Genomic DNA, 21,755 nt, shown 5'->3' with positions numbered 1-21,755 from the left:
TGATAGGATCAAAATTACTCTTGATAAATGAAAAATACTGATCACAGCAGTATTTTTAGTGAGCAAGAAAATGAGACAAAAGACAGAACTTGGACAAGAATTTAGGCTTTGATGCTGAACAGGAAATGCTGTGTTTTAGTGAAGTTAAGACTGATGGAAATTACTAGTGTGATTTAGCACAGCTAAATCAGCACAGCTATTAAGCAGAGATTTTGCAGTGAACTTAGAATAATGTTGGCTGGAGGTTATGTGAAGATGACAGGTCAATGACAGGTTGAATGGTGACACTCGGCACAGTAATCAAGAAAGTAGAGAGCATTTAGAGGAGAAAGATTGCAAGCTTCACTTTCTGCAGACAGGAATTGTTCTGGAACAAGGTGGTAGATCTGTGAGGGACAGAACTGGCTGTTGGATCTTTGTGAAGAGATTGCCTGAAAATAAAGTCTATAGGGATCAATGTTTGGATTTACTTCTCACTATGGAACCCATATAGGAAGCCAGGATGACATTATGAGCATTTTATGAAAGATTGCTTAAAGTGGTAAAAGGAAAACTGTGAAAAAAGGCGGAGGAACTTGCCTTCCTTTGGCAGATTTTACTTCATTTGGCAATTCTGTATCAGTTATTGCTGGTATTTATTTGTCTTTCCAGTATTCACAGGATGTCAGCAATAGTGATGAGAACACTAAGCAGTGTTGTGGGAATAATTGTACCGATTTGAATGAGAGGTTTCACAGAGCATGTTGAGGATGAGTTTATGTAGCACTGAATTGCCTGCCATGGCACATTAGTCTGCAGAGAGCAGATGTGATTGTGTTCCAGAGGAAGGAGCTGCTCCCAATGGCCTTGACAGCATTGTCACACCATGTGTTTTCTGAGTGTGCTTTTTGTTTTCTTTTCTTCTCCATTTGATTTACACGAGTAATTCCAATTACCTTTATTGTCTGCTCAAAGAGAAAAGAATGGGTCTTCTGCAAATGTAATGATCATTAGAGGTAGGAAACTCCTGGTAAATAATTTTCCTGTGAATCTAAATATTGAAATTATAACCTTTGCCATTTTCAACATGTTTATCTGGTCACTTGATAACTACTTTGCTTGATAGGTTCTTAGATGGGTTAATTACCATTTGTATTGTTATTGCACGTATAATACTCTATGAATATATAACCTAAATTATTTTAGAAATTAGTTACCCTAATGCAAAAAGCATAAAAAGAAAGAGTCTTTGGCACATTATGAGGATAGAAAAAGTGGAGCCAGGTATTTACCAGAAGCAACTGTGCAATTGCTACTCAGAATTACTGGCAGTATGTTGTATCACTTACTAAAATGGCTTTTTTCAGCCACATTTGAATCTGCATGAGGTGTAGTGTGTGGGAGCTGCAATATTCTGGGTGAAAATTGCTGCAGAAAAAAGAGAATCCTCTGGGAAAATGAGGGTGCTCTGGGTCTTCGTATTATTCCACTGTTTGACCATAAGAATGGTGAAACTCGATACCCCTGAGACACTCCCAGTGTTCTGCCAGAGCCTTATGAACTGTAAGGCTGCTCTGCTGCAATCCTGCACCACTGGCAGTGACAAAATGTACAACACAGGTACTAGAAAATCAGGGAACAGACATCTCAGGGACTGTAACAAAGGCTGGAATGCTGATGTAGGAAAATGACACCTGGAATATGCAAGCTGCACTGTGTCCTGATGTTACTTTCAAGAGTGAGTGGAAAGTTTAAGTTTAGGATTGGATATATTTGCTACTCATGCTTTGGATAAGGAAAGTGGATAATTTGGTATTTGCAAAAATCTTGATTCTTAAAAAATGTCTGAAATTAAGTTTTTTAAATTTAAGGTTTAAATGTGGTTATGGTTAAATATGCTAATCTTTAAATTTAAAGGATCCATTTTTAAAAAATTCTGTAGATATGATCTCTCTTTTCCATAACACCCAGCATTTGCAATTACTTCATTTTCTGCATTGAAATCGCTCATACCTACTGTAGTGATCTGGATTCCAAAATTAGAAATAGATATTCCAAACTGCTGTCTGTGAAACAGACAGAACACGTTTCATATTGCACGGAGGCTACTGCTTTGCCAACTTCACATAAAATAGAATCTTTTCTTAAACACACAGTGGTCAACCCCAAATTTGTAACTTATGTCCATGTGTTTATATGTAGTTTGCATGCACTGTAAGGGGACTTGATAACCTTCTCTCTTCTGCTGAGCTGCTGCTTGTACAACATATACCCAGGAGGTAGACTCTCAATCACAGTCCCCATCTGCTTCCTGGCTAATGTTCCAGTTAGACCTCTTGCACATATTCACATCTAAAATAAAATTGATGGCTCACTATTGGAAGCAGCATGTGACTAATGATGCATTGTACCAGGCAAGTTTTTGCTTGAATATATCTTTCTAATCAAGTTAAAGAAAAGAACACAGAGCAGAAATTTGTCAGGCATACAGTCTGTTTTTTTTCCTGAAACCACACTGTTCATCAGGATGCTTTTCAATCACCTGAAGACCTGTTATATTGCAGTACAAGATGTTCTTTCAGGTTTGGAAGAGATTTTATGGGCCAGAACTTCAGCTAGCATAAATTGGCTTCTGTGCAGCTCTAATGATTTTCACCAGCTGAGGATCCGCCCTGTGTTCCTATAATAACCCTAGCATCTGAAAAAAGATTCATGTGATGGTTATGCTAATACATCTGAGGTTATAGAGCAAGAAAATTTTTATGTGGTTGAATTTTTAATGCACTTTTTAAATCCAAAATTTATTCTGCCTGTTTGATCTTTTCTAGGATTTTTTAATATCAAATAACTCTGAAGAGACATTTTTAGATGGACTTTTGTGTGTAGATTCATGGTCTATGTCAAACATACAGCAGCTGCACATGAGTCTGAAACTTCCTTTACAGCAGTAGCTATTGAGCCATCAGACTTTTCAGGACTAAATTCAAAACTAAATAATTGATCAGCAAACTTTGTTTTCTGATATGAAAGAAAACCACTAATTTGCATGAACATAGTGTTGTAAAATATGAATTTCTCATACAAGATGCATTTCATACTCTGTGTCCCCTTATAAGGTAGTCTTGTTCCATGACTCATTACCCAGAATATTATCTGACTTTCCTTGGAAGCACATTTGGGACTAGGAGTAGAATTCTTGCAGTTTCAAGTTTTCCCACAAATTTAGCGGATTTTATATATTTGTGCCTTTCAGTAATTTTGGAAATATGCTGCACTGAGTAATTCTTATCATTAACAGCTGTAAATAAAGAAGAGAACCCAAATACAACTGCCAAGCATAAATATAATTGTATAATAAGTGGGTCATCTACTTCAAACTTCTTTTAAAAAGGCACTTTTTGTTTACTTCAATGTTCATGGAGTGCTTTTCATAACAAAGCATTACTTGTTTAATTGCCTTAGAAGAATACTGTTTCTTCTGGGTCTGTCTGTCTTTCCCGTGTGTACATTGTGTTCATGTGGGCATGTCTCTGAAAGCTTGACAAATCAGAAAAGCACAGAATTGATGAACCAAATAAAAGGGGAGAACAAATAACAATATATCTGGAGTGCCCATGCTCTTCTGTTATGTGAAGAATATTGGGAGTTTGCATATTACCCCTGCCTTAAAACAGGTTAGGAGCTGGCTTACTCCCTGCCTCCTGTTACAATTAGTTCTGTTCTTCAGCAGGCAGGACTAAATTTCTGCATGATTATGCACTACTGGAAGGGGTAGTGCAGCTTCAGACCCTTTATCCACCTGGATTCTGTCTTATTTTGGATATTCTCTGTTGTCAGTGTCCTGTTTCAGGGATGACCTGTAAATGTTTGCATTGGATTTTTTGTTGTTAAAGCAGCTTTTACACAGAGCTGTAACACACAGGAAACTTTCCCCACATCAGCACTGGGGTGTCAATAGATGTAACTGTGAAGAGCAGATGTGCTTTTGGAAACCTCAGTGTGCCTGCTAAGGGCATTTCCCTTCACTGCTCTGTGTAAGAAACAGCCAAACACGTGCAACAAAGCTCCTTGGAAGACTGAGATCCAGCCCATCTCCTTCCCCCTGAGGACTGAGCTTTATGGTTTTAAGCAAAACCAACACAAGAGCAATGCCTTTTGAAGCTGCCTTGCTTGCTCACCTCCCCACATCAAACAGAAGCATATCTGAAACAGATGAGTACAGAGGAAAACCAATAGGGCTCTCTCCCTTGCTTCAAGCTACTGTATTTAGGAGGGAGAATTTGTAACAACAAATAGAAAGCAGACTTGTTTCAGATATTGATTGATGGCTCTTATGGATAAAGAAGGAAGCAAGAACAAGACAACCAGAGCTTCTTGTAGGTAACATATTTGAAGAGGATACACATGAAGGCACTTATGCAAAAGGCAAAGAGCCATGCCAAAGTAAAGAAACTTGAAAGACACTAAACATTCAAAGGCTGATTGATGATGTCTCTTAGAACTTAACATGCTCACAGGAGCAAAACCCAGATCTCTGTGAAGCTGCTGTCATTAAAATTGAGTTTTCAGGAAAAGGGAAGAACAAACAGACAATAAAGCCAAAGGAGAAGAATAGGATTCATATACACAGAGTAGATGACGGGGCAGCAGACTGTTTGAGGTGGTTAATTATCAACCCTAAATGTTTTGTTTGTTCTAGGACCTGACACAGCTCTTGCTAGTCCTAGCAGAACTTAGATACTGGCGTGGATAGACCCTTGGATCTGATGTATTGTGGCAGTCCCTACATTACTAAAAGATTAGAGGAGATTATAAGACAGAAAATTGGCTTAGTTGAGGGATGAAGAAGCCTTAGTACTTTAAGCATCAGTTAGGATAAACATGCATTTAAAATCTTCTCCAAACTTTCTGAAAATCTGGTCTGAAAATGTTACAGATTGGTAAAAGAATTATGGACTTTGTTCACAAAAATAGAAATTAATGTAATCTACTAGAAAGAATTGAAATAGTTCTTTCTATGTTAATTCTGAAACTGCAAATCTTTGATGTCTGGATAAACCATAGGATAATTGATTAAATACATTGGTATTCCAAAATCCACAGTTGTTGAAATGATTCAGAGCAACAAATCAGTCAGTATTAGTTTTGAAGTGACTGTGACCATGAGTACAAACAATTTCTTGGTAATGTCCTGTAAATACTGATGTTCCACAGCTGAAATGGGAAGAGCTACTAAACACTGTATTTAGCACAGATGTTTCCTGTTATAACAGATCAGTAAAATTTCAGTGTTCAGTGGGCCTTTAACACCCACCCTCCATCTGTGGTATTCATTTTTAGCATTGTGGAATAGGCAAAGAACCAGGCATATAATTAAAAAGAAACCCCATCAGGGTGTTTTCTCTAGCTCAATTTTTCTTTTTCCTAGCTGTGTTCCTTCATTTGTGTGTGGAAACATTTCATGGGTGGCAGCATGGATAAGACAAAGCTAGCTCTCCATCTGGGGGTCACACCTATTGCAGCCAAGTGCACTGCAAACCAGCCCTGGAGCACATGCTGCATCCATGAGTGCTGATTGAGAAAAGCTCATTACGTCAGCTGGGTAAGAATAATATTCTTTGCCAAATGACCAGTTTGTGCTTGTGGCTTTTAAGTAGCTGTGGTTCAGCAAAGTGCTTGAGAAGTGCCTTTACTCTGAAGAGGAAGTTGAGGGAAGGGCTGGAGGTAAGCAGTGCTGAGGGACCGGATGAGCACTGTGGGAGTAACAAAGTCAATAACCCAGAGAGCTGTCACAGATCCACTCAAATAAAATGATGGTAAAGCTCATCTTTGAGTAACTTGCTTGGGAGACAAAAAAGAAGGAAGCAAGCATTGAAGTGACTCTGACCATAACATGCATTGCAAAAACCTACAAAATTTATACCAACCTCTCAAGTATCTTTAGTTTATTCCAGGTTGAATGTTCCGAAACCTCTCCATGTGTTGTTTTATTTGCTGAATGATCTGTGCGACAGAGCACAGGTGTCAGTCTAGTGAATCTTCAAGTTAACTCCTAGGTTTGTGGTGATTAGGGAATAGGCAAGGAGTCTAAAATGTATTTACTACGGAGAAGAGCAGTGCCATTGCAAGGGCCTCATCCATGGGATGCAAACCTTGTTAGCCCACACTGCCTGTGGCACATGGACCTGTACCTCCTTATCTGTGTGTGTTCCTTCACTCTGCACCATGGCATGAAATCCAGGGCAGCCACCACTGGCCTGCACTACCCTCACACCACCCTTAGGAAGAGCACAGAGGCAGGCAGCTGGCCTTTCCATGGAGATTTAATAGCTCCATATCCTACTCTGTATTCCTTGGTTTTCTGTGTTCTAATTATAGCTTAAAAATTATTACTAATTTCTTTTTAATTTCCAAATTCCATTTGGCATCTTACATTGAAATTTCCTGTAAAGAAAGAATTCAAACTATTGGACAGAAATCTTTCTTTTCATATTCCCCCACAGATGGTCCAATCTGCTCTGCAGTTCATGCCTGACAGCTAGTTAATCTGGCAGTGTAGGAACACACATTTAAAAATGCAGGTTCTGGCATCAGCCTCAGGCAAGCACCTCAACTATGCCCTGTACCCTGAAATTGAGGAATTCAGTCTCTGTTCTCCTTAAAGGTGTCAAGAGTGTGTTTTCCAGGTATAAGGTATACTGTTGAAGATAACACTGAAATTGAGATGTAACTGGGACTGTGTGTGTTGTTGCAGTACACTAACAATGTTTTCATAATTACACCACTGGCTTAGGGCAATTTCCTAAAAGTGACTGAGAAAAGCAAACCCATTCATGGTAGGTCTGAATTTGTTACTCATGGACTTTCATCTCCTCTAGAAAACAAGAGAAGGAAGTAAAAAGATTGAAAAATATTGCACTAAATAAAATGTATTTGAAACTTTGGCAAAGCATTGGATAAATGCTTTATGCTGTGTATTTGTTAGGTCAAATTTTGCTCTCTATCTGGTTAAACCATCTTTGTACAAAATTTATAAAATATTACTGAATTGCATGTATATGTTTCTCATCATGGACCCTGGGAAGTCATCTAAAAAATGGAATAAAAATGCAGAATATTATATGGATTGTTTTGTCTTAGTGGCACATTATAGGAATACACAATTTATCATAAATACAGTAATTTCCCTTTGATACAGAAAATAAAACAAATATGCACCTTTGCTCAGGACCATGAATCTTAGGTCAGAAACAATTTAGATAGTAATTTGTGACTAAAAATTTAGGATTTTTTTCCTTTATTTATTACAGAACATTTTAATCCTCTTAATATTTTTAGAAAAAGTTATTGTGTTTCTGGTGACCATCATAGTGTTGTATTGAAAAAATGTGTCTTCCAGGCTGCTTGTTCCAGATTAGTGAAATTACCGTGTGAGATTCTACAAAAGTTATTGCACTTTAAATACATCAGTTTTTATTAAAGAAAAAGAGATAAAACTAAGTTTTCCATTTGCTCGAAATGACAGTCTGAAAATGGCAGCAAACAAATTTTGCAAAATGCTACTTCTGTTTTGTCCTGTCCATTCTGTATGGTATTTGTCAGGAGATAATGCAAAAATTCATATATGTCATTTACTCAAACTTTAGGGCTAAGTAGTACATTTATTATCAGATTTTGCATTCCTTTTTGATGCAGAAATAAGAAACCAAGAAATGAGGTTGAGATTATATTTTTATAGGTCATATATAATGCAAATTCTGAAATGGGTGCAGAACTTTTCCATAATTCTTTTTAGCAAAAAAAAAGTCTGCTTAAAAGCTTTTACAACTGTCCCTAGGGATCCCAGTGAGGTGATGATAATTTCTGTTATGAATTAATCTTAGAAAATTTCACAGTAGCAAAAATTGTGAACATTTAAAGAAATAATGAAACTTTAAGAACAGTTCTTAACAGTTGAAATATTTCAACCAGCATAACCTAAGGGCTGGCTTTCAAAGAAGCTGTATATTCCTGATTTTAATTGTCTTCTAATTCATCTCCTCTGAAAAGAATCAATTTCTAATGAAGAAGAGGTTCCCCAGGTAGTTTTTACAAGAATTACTCATTAAGAGGAGCATTAGGTCATGCATAAGCATAGATCACAGAATCATAATACTGGGTTGGAAGGGCCCTTAGAGACCATCTCATTCCACGCCCTGCCATGGTGGGGTTCCACCGCACCAGGTGCTCAGAGCCCCATCCAGGCTGGCCTTGAGCACTTCTAGGAATGGGGCAGCCACAGCTTCTCTGGGCAACCTGTGCCAGTGCCCAGCCACCCTCGTGCAAAGAATTTCTCCCTAATGTCTAATTTAAATCCTCCGTCTTTCAGTTTGAAGCTATTTCCCCTTGTCCTACGACTCCAGGCCCTTGTCCCTGAAAAGCTCTTTAGGAGCCCCTTTAGGCACTGGAAGGTGCTGTAAGGTCCCCCTGAAGCCTTTTCCAGGCTGAACAGCCCAGCTCTCCCAGCCTGTCCTCCAGCCCTCTGATCATACTTGGGACCATCCTGTGGACTTGCTCTAGCAGGTCCACGTCCTTGTTATGCTGGGAGCCCCAGTGCGGGATGCAGCACTCCAGGTCTCTCACAAGAGCAGAGTAGAGAGGGACAATCCCCTCCCTTCACCTGCTGGTCCCACTTCTTCTAGTGCAGCCCAGGATTTGGTTGTCTTTCTGAGCTGCAAACACACACTGCCAGCTCATGTCCAGCCCCTCATCCACCAACACCCCCAGGTCCTTCTCCCCAGAGCTGCTGTCACTCCTCTCTCTGCCCAGCCTGTATTTGTGCTTCCATTTCCCCAGCCCAGGTGCAGGACCTTGCACTTGTCCTTGTGGAACTTTGTGAGGTTCATGCAGACCAACCTCTCAGACCTGTCAGGGTCCCTCTGGATGCCAATCCTTCCTTCCTTCCTTCCATTTCTTTCTATTGTACTTAGGCAGGTTGGTCTTAGTCAAATAACTAGTGTATTTTCCAGGTTATCTTTGCTTTAGCTATAGGGTCTTGATATTCTTTTTCCCTTTCTCAAGGCTTTGTTTCATGCATTGTAATACGTGTTCCCTTTGAGAAGAACAAAATACATAATGAAATTAAGTTCTTACTTGGAATTACAAGGAAAGTGTATAATTTTTCAGATTTCCTAGCAAGGGATATCTGGGCTGTATCACTGGCAAATCACTTCAGCTGTAGTCCTTAGAGAGCCATTAGTATTGCTGTGGAGCATACCACATATAGCCAGTCTTCATCAGGAATTATGACAGCCCAAGGAAGGCAGGTTTTGACATGCCATATTTTGCTTGTATTATATTTTGAGCCATGTATCCCTGTATTTTGCTGACAGATTGTCAGGGCAGTGATTAGTCTGGATTACATGGTGATGATTTCATTTTATAAAACAAAACAAAAAAAGCAAGCAAAGAGGAATTGCTTTTGGCAGAAGATGATCCCATTACTTAGAAGAAAAAAAAAAAAGTTAAATTAAATGCTTATCAAAATGAATACAACAGAATATGACAACAAATAATAGATGATAACTAGTTAATGACTCTGAAATAAGGATTTAGACAACATTTTCTCTTCATTTAGTGCTAAATCAAAGCCATGTAAGCAATGTTGTTTTTGAGCACTTGGCTTCATAGAAATAGCTACTGGTAATGCACTTCAGGGCCCAGCTACTAGAGATGTGACAATAGCGGGCATTGTGTAGTGTTGGCAGTATCCTAATGTGTAAAATATCTGTGTATACCATAATTTCTGGAAGGAAGTGCTCCCCTGCAAGGCTGCTTATTTTCACTGAGGCCTTTGAATAGGAGTGTTGCTGTTCTGTTAAGGAAATCGGTTTGGGATTTTGTCCAGGGAAATTGGGTGCACTAAGAGTAGTGCGTGCAGAGAAGGAAACCTCTCAAAAACCTGATTTTTAAACCCTGTGTCCCAAGGACTGAAGGCAATATGCAGCTGGAGAATTAGAATGCCATAGGTGCAGCAGTGCTCCAATGCTCGTTCCTCCTGGGAAGGCAGCTGGTCCCTGACTGCACCTCAAGACTGCAGAGCTCTGCTCACCTTCTCTCCAAGCAGCAGCAAAATGCCATTATGATTGTCTTCTGCAACAGGCTGATTTATGAGGAGAAAAACTTTCAGCCCCAGAAGAAGGTAAATAAAATTTCTTAAAAATGTGGGCTGCCAAAAAAGGAACTACTATAATACATATAAGCCATAAATCTATTAAAAGTGCATGTGCTGCAGTGGTTAGTGTAGTGTATTCTGGGAAATAGGGTTCGTTTTTCCATTTCTTTCAAGACTTGTGCTGTTTTGACAGACAGAAGCTCAGATCAATGGGAAATGGAACATTTCAGGAGTGAGTATGTTCTTTTCCCTGGGCAGGCACTCTTGGTCACTTGAAGGAACACTGATCCTGCTCCTTTGGTGATGACAAATCAGATGGCCTTTAAAAGTACTCCTAATCTATATTTCTATTGCAGACCTGCTAGGGAGCTGTTATGGAGTGCTTTCTAGATTACAGTGGTATAACATTCTTAGTAAAGGCAACATAAACATCACATCTTTTAACTTCAACTGCTAGCTTGAAACCAAAAAGCATCCTTTGAGTACAGTTCTTGGACTTTGTTCAGTCAACCTTTGAAGAAAGAGAATGTGTCTTTTGTATAAATCAGGACCAGACGTGGGGCAATTTGCTCACTTTATTTGAAGTTAAAATTTGACATAACAAAGGATATTACAAGAAACTGCAGTGAAGTTTAAAAAGATCAGTACTGAACTAAAGTTTATTGCCAGTACTGTTCTTGCAAATCAAGGCTATGCTAATGTGGTCTAGGGTTACTTTAATATTTTGCAGTCTCTCATTCCCTTGTTGCATGTTTTAAGCATGCATATCACTCATTTTTATAATAAAATAACTTGATAAAACCTTCTGCTTTGTGCTGGTCTCCTGAGGTAAAAAGTCATAGATATGTTAAGTCTCACATTGTTTGTTCCAGCTTCATTATATTTGATGAAATATATATATATCTTGGTAATATATAGTAATCCTCAGTAACTGGATTGCTGTAAGGAAGGACATTTTTCATCTGAATAATGAAATTGTATCCTAGTTATTTCTCTGGTCTTCTTTGTAAGACACATATAAGAGATTGACAACGTTAACTACTATTGCACAGCATGATGGAAAAATTTGGAAAGGACTTTTGTCTTTAGGGATGGATGAGTGGAATCTTTACAGTCTTCCTGAAAGATGTACTGTGCAGCTTTTTATTCTCTGTGCAGGAAGAGGTGTGTGTATGTTCTAAATATAATTATGGGTCAGAGTGTAAATGTTAGGTTGTGTGAAGTCCATGACTGACAGCAGACTATCAATTATGTCAGTGGGAGGTTACTGCCCAGATCAAAAGTAGATTATAGGCCTGGCTAAGGCTGTACTCACACAGCTTTGCTGGTGCATCAATGCTGATGTGCTATCCTAGCAAAGAGCATGGCACTCCTGTGCAGGCAGCATATTCTGGTTGGCTGTGAGTAAAAGATGCTCCCTGGAAAAGAAATGCTGTCCATAGAACTGCCTCTCTGCACTCAGCTTTTCCTGATGCAAATAGCCAAGTGTCAGTTTGGTCCATGTTCATGTCTGAAGCACTCACAGCTCTGACTGGTGACCAGAGAAGACTTCAGCAGATGAACCAGGAGGGATGTACCAAGCCCTTGCCCTGCTCCATGGAGAAGGGGTTGAATAATCATAAGATTCTCTGTGTAACAGGGGACAGGGATAGAAACAATTATTCACCTGGGACAACCACTTGTAGTTCTAGGCCAGCCAAATTCCCAGTGAGTCATCAAGTTAAAATTAAAAAGGATCCTTTTCTTTCCAATCTTTGTTTTGGTAAGGTAGCAGAAGAAGCAGAAAAATCAACTCCTAAAAGAAACCTAATTTGGTCTAAAATCATTAGATGGAAAGTTCTTGATTTTCCTCACAGATATAAGACAAAATTATTAGTTTTAAAAATCAAGGCTTTTCAATATGCAAACTATACTAAAATTACTCCAGTTTCTTCACTTTGGCCTTACTAAATCATGGGGTTTATAACTAAGGGATTGCAAAGCACTGAATGTAAAAATATTGAGACATGATGAATGCAGAATCTTTGTTACACAAAGAAGTAGAAAGTATTGATCAAAAAATTGCTCTGAGGCAAACCAATTAGAGACCCATTGACAGCAAAATGACCTGCTCATCCATCTTTCAAATGAAATTTAAAACCTAGGTCCACATTATTTGTGGCCATTTTAAACTCTTGAGCATTTTTACTGAAGTCTGAATGCTGTTCATTTTGGTCTCCTGGCCAAACTCCAATCTGAATAATTATTCTGCTTCTTTCCTAAATTACAGCAGCAGCTTCATTAGAAACAAATGCATTCATAGTTTGCTGACCTAAAGTGCTCTTATATTGCCATGCACTATTAACTGTTGCTGCATTTCCAGCCAAGGCTGGCTGCATTTCCATGATTAAATGACCTCTGGACAAAGCATGTATATCTTTAGCTTGTTTCAAAGGCTGTGGGACAAAAGATGCTGTATATATAATTGCTATCAAATAAATAATTTTAGGCCCAGAACATGCAGGCCTTGAAGTGTGTTCACTGAGCAGGGGAAACTAGTGGCATTCAGTGATGTAGCTGGGTGAAAGACAGAGGCTATTTGGGGACAGAGGGTGTTTGCTTATGGGCTGGAAAGCTTGTGGCCACTGATAATCATGAAAAAGGCAATTTCATTGAGAAGCATTGCAAAATTACAGAACAAAATGGGAAGAAAAGGGAGAGTGGAGATTTACTAAAACCAGAGGCTCAGTGCTTTCTGGATATGTGTTTCTGGATAATGAGGTTAGCTAGCAAGATGCATGTTGTGTTTTTTTCAGAAGTAAAAACGATTAAATTGTTAAGTCCAATAAAATATTCCAGACATTCTATGCATGGTTCCTTAAGGCTCTACACTTTGTTCTAATTATGTTGTAGCTTCTTTTAAAAGCATCCACACTGGCTGAAAGGTGAGGGAAAACCTGAAACAGTGTGAGATATGGGCAGGATGTTTTACAGTCTTTATTTTTCTACTGTGCTGTTTAGCTACAGCATCACCCTTGCTTTTCAGTGCTATCACTGTTGTACAGTGCCTGAATTAGTTGCCTAAAGTGGTTTTAATGACCAGTTTAGTGGGAGATGCTCAACTGCACAGCTGTTCCTAAAAAAAAAAAGCCAGAATAGTCTAAACATAAACAGCTAACTGAAAATGTTGTTTATGGGAAACTCTTCCAGTTGTGGGAGAGCCACATGGCAAAAAAAGCTCTCTAATCCACAGGATGGTTACAGTGAAAGCAAGGAACAGATTTGAACCCCAAGGTCTTGGCTTTCATTAACCTTCGTCTCTGTGCTGTGAAGTAGAAACACTGTGTGATCCTTTCATATAGCCTGGAATCAGACTATACTGTAGGGCTGGGCAATTTTCTCTCTGTAGATGAGTTCAACAAGTGCAAAGCAGAACTGTGCTCCTATTCTCCTAAGAGTAAGTGGGTTCTTTCACTAGGTAGCAGATTCAAAGTCAGGAAAAATCGCAAATTTATTTCCAGCACAAAAGCTATTACTAAAAGATACTTCTATTGTATTAGAAGTCAGAGCCTCAGAATAAAGGTGCTATATTTGGTGTGCTCTATGCAGTGTGCTATATTCAGGTGTTCATGGTAAACTTGAGTATGACTATTCAGTATCACTTAGTTGTTGTGTGACTGGTACCAGAACTCTAAATCCCTATACTTATTCTTTCCTAACAGTGAAACATTTATACCAGAAGTGTTCAGTTCATTAGTTAACTGAAATTATTGTGATCATGCTTCAATAGTTTACTAGGATTTATTCTTAGACTTCTTTCTTGTCTGGATGCATTAGTGCTCTTTCTTTTTTACTTTCTCTCTTATGAACTGTAAGTTCGTAAGAGAGAAAGTACAGTGTACTGAAAGCACAGTGTTCTTTACAAATAGGAAAGTATCTATTCCCTCCAAAACATCAACATTGTCATCAAGGAAAAAAACAAAAACCAGTTACTGTCATGCACATCACCAATCAAAGCAACTGCTGACCATTGTGGATGGTCTCCTAATATCTTTCAATGAAGAAAAAGTACATTTAGAGAAACAGAAGCATCTTTGAACAGTCTGCTATGAGTCAAACGGGTTTGTTTTGCAACAGATTTTATTTGCTATGAATAATTTGATGAGCTTTATTTAATTGGCAGACACAACAATAACCACTCATATCACATTTCCCATGGGCTCCAAATCCTGTTTGAGCCCTTTTGCACAGTTAAATGGTTACTAGTTTTCTTCTTTCAACATCTGTTTTAATCAACCTTGCCAAGTATCTATTCATTGCTGTTATAACAAGATGTTAAATATTTAGAATTACGAAACAGCTTTACAATTGTGCCTGAACATCTTTTAACTGTCTCATTTTGGATTTTGTAACTTTGTGTATAATTTGCAGAACATTAGGAGAAAACACAGAAATCTATTAATAAAAGAAAAATGGAAACACAGTGAGTACATCATTACCGGTTTCAACAGAAATACAAATTCCCACTTAGATTTCTGTAGAATATAGACATCTAAAGGATTAGAAAAATCAGCATTTCTTAAAATTGAAACAGAAACAATCCACAGCTTTCAGTGCACCGATGTTAATTATATTGGAAAACCTAGTAAAACTCAAGTAAAATGTACATGTCTGCATGTCATTGGTCTGATGTGCTGGATAATGGAAAACAACACTGCAATATTTGAGTCACAGGATGAGTCAGTTCTTTTTGACTTGAAGGACCAGCACTGGATATTAAGAATAAAAGTAGATTTCTAAACTTCTCATACAAACCAATTAGTCTTTTCACTAATATTCTTAGTCATAAGCAACAAGAGATCTTATGTTAATTCTAAGCCTTCATTCTAACCCCTCTGTATAAAAGCAGCTTAGTAAAAAACTTCAGTCTAAACAGAATTCAGACCACAATGTACTTCTCATTGTATACAAAAAACATGTGCTTACCCAGCTTGGCCTTACTTGATGATATGTCCCAGTTTGGCATCAACTATTTTATAAAATGAAAATTGAAAATAGATGTTAATGAAGACTCTCTCCTTAGAAACAGTGGATAGGTTATATCACAAGCCAAGAATTCTCAATTTTATACCCTCTTCCACAGAAGGCACAGCTCTGTCACATATTTGAAGGCTTTTTTTTCAAAATTGGCATGTTTTTCAAAATATTGCTAAATAAGATCATTGTGTACCACATTCTTGTGCCAAAATATACAAAATGCACTATATCAGTCACATGTGTAGCTAGGCATCCAGGACAGGACTCAGAACTGGCTTTTTTAAACTGTAAATAACAAGCCTCTATTATGACCTAAATGCTATTCTCTCTGTGAGACAACCATAACATTTATTTACCCAAACTCACCAGAATGGCTTCCCTTAAATTATAGCAAACTGTCAGAGAAGAAGAGAACGACAGAGAAGATTTAGGCCCAGACCATGGGCATTTTTAAATCAAAGGCTGATCTCTCATTCCCTAAGAGACACCAGTATTTTGCCTGTAATGAGCAGTTACTCTAAAGCTGGCTTTGTGGCTGACTGAAAGAATAAGGAATTGTGTATGAAGGAGATCAGATTTCCTGCTATGACCAAGGATACACAAACTGGTGTGTTAAAAAAAAAAAAAAAAGTGCAAAATAGTCTTCTATATACTGAATCTTGTACTATAACACAGGTCCATGTAGTTGATATGAATTTTGAAGGAAATAGGATTGAAAATGAAGCCCTAATATGGGATTTAATTGATCAGATACACAGTAAAATACAAAACCGCTGTTCAAGGAAAAGGTTTGTGGCTTGTTATCTTACCATTAGTTGTGACTGAGAATATGATAAGTTTATTTTGCAGGATTTCATGAAGGAGTACCCTTCAAAGCAGAACTTTGTGGAAGAAAATAATCCTGGATTTCAGACAGAAAGGTTTTGCCTCATTAGTTTTCTTGCCTTTCAAGGATACATTATCACAGCTGTGGTTGGTGTGAGTGATACAAAGCATGTAATGCCGTGCTTGTGGAAATAGAAAGAAGATATTATTATGCCTTAGTAATAATTGCACAGCAGTAGAAAGAGCATGCAATGGATAAAAATCCATCTTTGGACAGGAGAGTGGGATTATTAAACAATTGCATGTTTCCCTAAGGATATGAGAGTGAGCTCTTGTTTATCATGGTCTTTAACTACACAGGATTGCAATATCAATTTTAAAGCAAAATTAGTATCAATTTTCAAAGAAACAATTGGTTATGAAACTAAAACTGAAGGTAAAGAAATTGCAGAATACAACTATGTCCTAGGAGAGTTATCTATTAAGTTTATAGAGGAGCTGAAGGATCAGTCAAGCACAATGCAGACAAACTTAATAATCTCAAGTTTACATAAGTACATATTGCATGTGCTAAGAACATGTTCACAGTAAAACTGAGTTAGAGGATTTTAAGAATTCTGGCTGCTTTCATCTTGAAAAAGATTACTTGAGCAGCTGTGTCAGTGAGTTAGGGAACTGAACCCTGCAGAGGGTTTGAGGGGAAAAGAGGCTTAGCTAAGAGTTTCTGAAGAATATATTTCCTGGCCTAGTGAAATAATATGAAAATTATACTTATCAAAATTCAAGGACAGTGGTCTTGTTTGCTTTCCCGGGAGAATTTGTGGTTTGGGTTAGATGAGGGAATCCAGGGGTGTTTAAGCACAGTTTTGGAGATTTTGCTCCAATACAAAATGTTCACCTCACTGAACTGCAGGCCTGACTTTCCACATCTCTTACAATTTCCCTTCTGTTAGGAGCCCAATCTTTGTATGTTTGCAGAGCAGAGTGTACTGAAGTCTCAACCTCTGAGACACTTCAGACCCACAGCTCTAGGAAAGAGAATATTCAGAGCAGTGGTGAAGGAAATAAAAGCAGGACAAAATACAGTGATAAGAAGAGGCTGAACAGAAGTGTTAAAATTTCCTCTGTAGTTTGTGGGGTAATTGCAGGCCACTCTACTCTCTAGACACAGCTCTACCTCCAGATTTCATGAAGAGGCAGGAAAATCAGGCTTAGAGTTTAATTTGCATTCCTGGATTTTACTCCCCCACTACACTGCCCTCGTGTGGTCTTAGTTCCAGCACAGAAACTGTGCTGGAAGCACAAAAGAATTACACTTGGGGTTTTGGAGAAGTGTGAAGCAGTCACATCATAATTTGGACCCGATTCATGATGTTTTAACCAATCCTACTCTTCTGGACTAAAAACGCACGGTGCAGATGTGATTCTGTTGTTATTTCATTAGAACAACAGTTCTTAATCTGACTGTCAGCCCCTGTGCTCTAAGAGCACTATGATCTAAAAGCCAGTTTCTTACCTTTTTATTCTCTGAGTTTATGTCTCTTGGTTCTGTTTGTGGCTTATGTGAATGAGTGGGTGGTTTCAGACCTGTACACAGGAGATAGGTGGTTATATAATGAAAATCAGTATCTCCAAGCAAATGGCATAATCAGCACTGTCAGATCGCTGGAACAGAGAGGGAAAGGCTTTGGGGATAGTGGCATTGCAGCACTTTCTCTCAGACATGACTCTTGCACTCGAGTCACCAGTTAAATTAAAACTCCCCCTAACTATAGAATGTGCTGGATGTGTTTCACTGATCTCTAGAAGAGTTTTGTCTCTAATGCATGAGTCCTTTCCAGCTCTGAATTGTCTGGAAGCATAAAGGAAATGTGGCAGAAGGTGACTGTTCATGGTGGCAGTGCCATCCCAGGGCAATCCTGTGCTCCCCATCCTCCCTGCAGTGTCTGAGCAAGAACTGACTGGAGCCCACTGGAGCCTGGTCGTGGCTCTCTGTAGGATTGCAGGCTGTTTTCCTCTCTTAAAAAGACAGGATTGCCTGGCTCTCACAGTCCCCTCTTCTTTTTGCCTTGTGCTCTTAGCTGGGTTGCACCCAAGTGCTGCTGAACTAAGATCCATGTTTTCCAGGGATCGAGGCTCACACTGCCTGCAGTATAAGAAAATGTAACTCTAAATGTAAATAGCAATGTGCTGTCTCATGCTGAATTGTGGCCTAAATAGTTCTACACCAGTCATTTGCTGGGCAGAGTTTTGCTTTAGCTGCTGCCTTAACTAATACTAAAATGCAGCATGGAGAGGGCACTCAGCCAGAGCTCTGCGTTCTCCTGGCTTGGCCACGCTCATGCTCCTTCTGATTTGCTGGCTGTCACATAGGAACAGTAATACTGACATTCCCTTGTAAAGTGCTTATATAGCTACAACCACTAGGTAAGAATTAACTATTATTATTACTGTAGACTTTGGGAGCTAAATTTTGACCTTTCCTTGCACTCATATGTCATCAAATTGCCATAACTCTGTCTGAAGAAATAATTTAACCAGCAGGCTGCAGCAGAGCAAGGGCTGCAAAAAAATGCTCACATCACAGATCCAATTGAAGGCTGTTGTCCTGCTATCAGAACAGGAGAAAAGAGATGTAAGGAACCATTTCCCAAAATCCCTTCTAGGAGAGGTGAACTGATGGAAGTTCATTTGTGTGTGATTTGAAGAAAAAATCTCAAGAAAAGCAACAGATAAAAGAAACAAGAGCTGTGAAACTGAATGTGATGAGGCCTATTGGCCATGTGACCCTGGCTGTCTCTTCAAATCCTCTTCTGCTTGTTAGTGACTGCCCCTTTCCTTCAGTTCAGGCACTCTTCTGTTTAGGCAAACACAAATAACAGCTATGTACTCTTGTCTAAGATAGACAGCTAGGAAAGCAGAAAGAATAAAAGTAACTTTTCCATAAGAAACCACAGTCTGATCTTGAACAGGCTCTAAGAATTCAGAGAACAAAGCAGCTCATGCCTCTGCTACCAGGCAGAGTTCCTACAGCTTTACAAGAGGGAAAAACTCATGAGCACTTTTTGGCAACCCACCCCATGCTCTGACTTCCACATTTAAGAAAAGGCAAAGGGTGCTGGTAGAATACATCAGAGCAATACCCTTAGAAATTAGTAATGGAATGTGGAAAAAAATCAGTTTCAGTTGTGAGTCATGATTTCTCAACAGTGCATCCATTACACAATAAAATACTACCCAACATACCCTGATGGGCCTAGTTAATCACTGAGGAAACATTTTAACAAAAAATGAAGGTACAAGTATTTGAATATGATCTGATAATGATTGGTTTGTGGAAAGAAGGTTGGATATTGGCAACTCTTTCCAAAGAGGATTCCAACTGGAAAAAATATGATTTGCAAATTCCCATGATCTGTATATTCCATTTGTATCAGAAAAGAAAGCATCTGAAATACATGGCTGTGGAAACAGAGATTTTACAGCTCTTCTAATTGTTCTCCCTAATTTTCTGCAAATTTCATGTTATGACCGGTGTTCCCCATTGTCAGCCCCAGGCCCTTTTCCCACTAGCACTCTCACGTGTTCCTTATTGCTCCCTTCATCCTAAATTACATGCAGGTTGCCACAGGTTCTTCTAGCATCCTTGATTATCTAGCATCACAGTGATTATCAATAAATAGGAGAGTGGAGTAGCAAAGGTTAATGATTACCTGGACACGAAAACACATGAAGAATGCAAGTAGCAGGATAACTTCCCTGCTCAGGGAATCTGTGTGGACAGACGCCTGAGATTTTGCAGCTAAACTATGCAGTGAATTATTGTAGAAGGTACAATTCATTCATTATCTGTGGAAATAATCTGGTGGTAAAAAGATGAAGAGTCTGCCATGCATTTTGGTGTTGCCTAGAATTTGTAGATATTTGTGGGTTGGTTTTATTTTTTGTTATAGTTTCTTAGGTGATGTGTGTAAATGTGTATGTACCTTTGCTCTTTAGAGATGGACACTTGTTTTGTTTCCTTCCTCCTTCCCACTAGCCACTGTCAGTGAAAATGATCAATTCTAATGTAAGAACTCAACTACCATGTATTAATTTTAGATGGCACCCCTGTGCTACATTGTGCTAAAGCTTGTCCTCTTTGTATCTGGAGACTTTTTTTGCTTTAAGACCCCTGAAAGCAAAGCTTTTGACTAAATCCACAACAAAGCTGTTTAACACTCAGTAATCTGTTCTCCATTATCCAGTTGGACTGTTCCTTTGGGTTGTGCCCGGAAATTTCACTGCAACTATTTGGACCTAAACTAGACATCAGAGTGGAAATTAGATTTTGAAAAGGAAGAAGGAGCAAAGAAAGATTACTACTTTTATTCATAACAGAGGCTTTTTTTGTGTGTGCTCAGAAAGGAAAGGGAGCAATTCTAAATCCAGCTTTTCAAGGCAAAACTTTTCATGTTCTTTCAAATTTGGATCATACTTCAGTGTATTTCTAAGGCAGTCCACCCTCCACTTTTAACAGGACAGCAAATCACTGCATCACATTCTAACTGTGCAGGTGGGATGCTTTTCTGATGCTTTGTCCCAGTCCCACAACAAATCAACAAGGCAGGTCACAAACTCACTTTTAGCTGTGGCCCAGTCATGGTCCCTTCTCCTATCCCCCAAAGCAGACCCTGTTGTGAAGTGGAGCTTTGTGCTCCCCAGCATGGGCTTGCACTGAGCTGTTTTTCTCCAGTGAGATTATGAACTTGCAGGGAAGAAAATGTCCCAATACATTTTACCACTTGGACATGGGTCAAATTTGCCTTGATTTCCCTGGTGTGAGTCAGAAATGGCTCAGTTACATGACTGTAAATTGGATAAGCCTTACTGGCGTCAGTGGAATGACTGAATTTGGCCCACTGCTTTACTACTGTGCTATTAAAACAGTCAATCTTCTAGCTGCAAGGAATAATATTAAAAACCCAAAGTTTACATATGTTGGGATGTGCTCTGGATAGCAGTGTAACAAGACAGAATATCAGGCTTAATCATGTTTTGTGCCACAGTGCTGACAGCGTATGTGTGAAAAAAAACGGCAGAAAAAACCAGCCTCCTCATTATCCTCAGTGTGTTTTGCAGCACACCACAGCATCTGGGCAAGGAGACTCTCAGAACCATGTCAAGACTGGGAAAAAAATGCCTAAAATGAGGTATAAAGATGAATAAAAGTTATTACCTTGTTTTAGCTTGAAGAAATGTTGTTGGATTTTTTTTCTCAAAGAAGCAGGAGGATAATTTGAAAAGATTTGCATCTAATGTGAACAGCTCCATGTATCCTCAATTAACATAAAATACATAAAAAATTATGATGAATTATGTGTCTCCATGGTCCTGTTTGCATTACATATGTATCTGAAGTGGAACCAATGCCATTTATGAATAATTTAATTAAAATAATGAGAAGTATTATTTTTGTAGTATGGAAAACTGGAAACATTAGTTGAATAAGGCTGAGAATCAAGAAATGTAATCTTAATTACTAGAAACTAGAATAATCAGCTGAACTGAGGCAAACAGGACAACAAACTTTTTTAGAAAGTTTACAGCTGCTAGGGTGGAACTAGAAGAGTTAGTATAGTCAGTACTTCGAATATATAATATTTTGGAATAAACCATTAAAGTAGCATAGGATCACTTAATTCTGCATGTCTTTTGAATATACTACAGCCCTTATAGCTTCTCCCCATATTTTATGCTCCTCTTGTCTGCCAACCCCACGGTTTACCACTAAATCACCAAG

General features: G+C 38.6%; 1 protein-coding gene across 1 annotated transcript in view; it reads right to left on the bottom strand.

Moving 5' to 3' along the window:
- LIPC (lipase C, hepatic type) overlaps positions 1-15,224 on the bottom strand; it is a 70,285-nt gene extending 55,061 nt beyond the window's left edge. The window contains exon 1 of the mRNA XM_041469311.1: positions 15,098-15,224. The gene's annotated coding sequence lies outside the window, so the exon portion shown is untranslated. The remainder of the gene's footprint in view (positions 1-15,097) is intronic.
- Between the last annotated feature and the right edge of the window lie 6,531 nt (positions 15,225-21,755).

This window comes from Pyrgilauda ruficollis, unplaced genomic scaffold (assembly GCF_017590135.1).
Source record: "Pyrgilauda ruficollis isolate IOZ18807 unplaced genomic scaffold, ASM1759013v1 scaffold23, whole genome shotgun sequence".
In the NCBI taxonomy this organism is placed as follows: Eukaryota; Metazoa; Chordata; class Aves; order Passeriformes; family Passeridae; genus Pyrgilauda; species Pyrgilauda ruficollis.
Note: the sequence above shows the minus strand (reverse complement) of the source record. Positions and strands in the feature narration are given on the sequence as shown.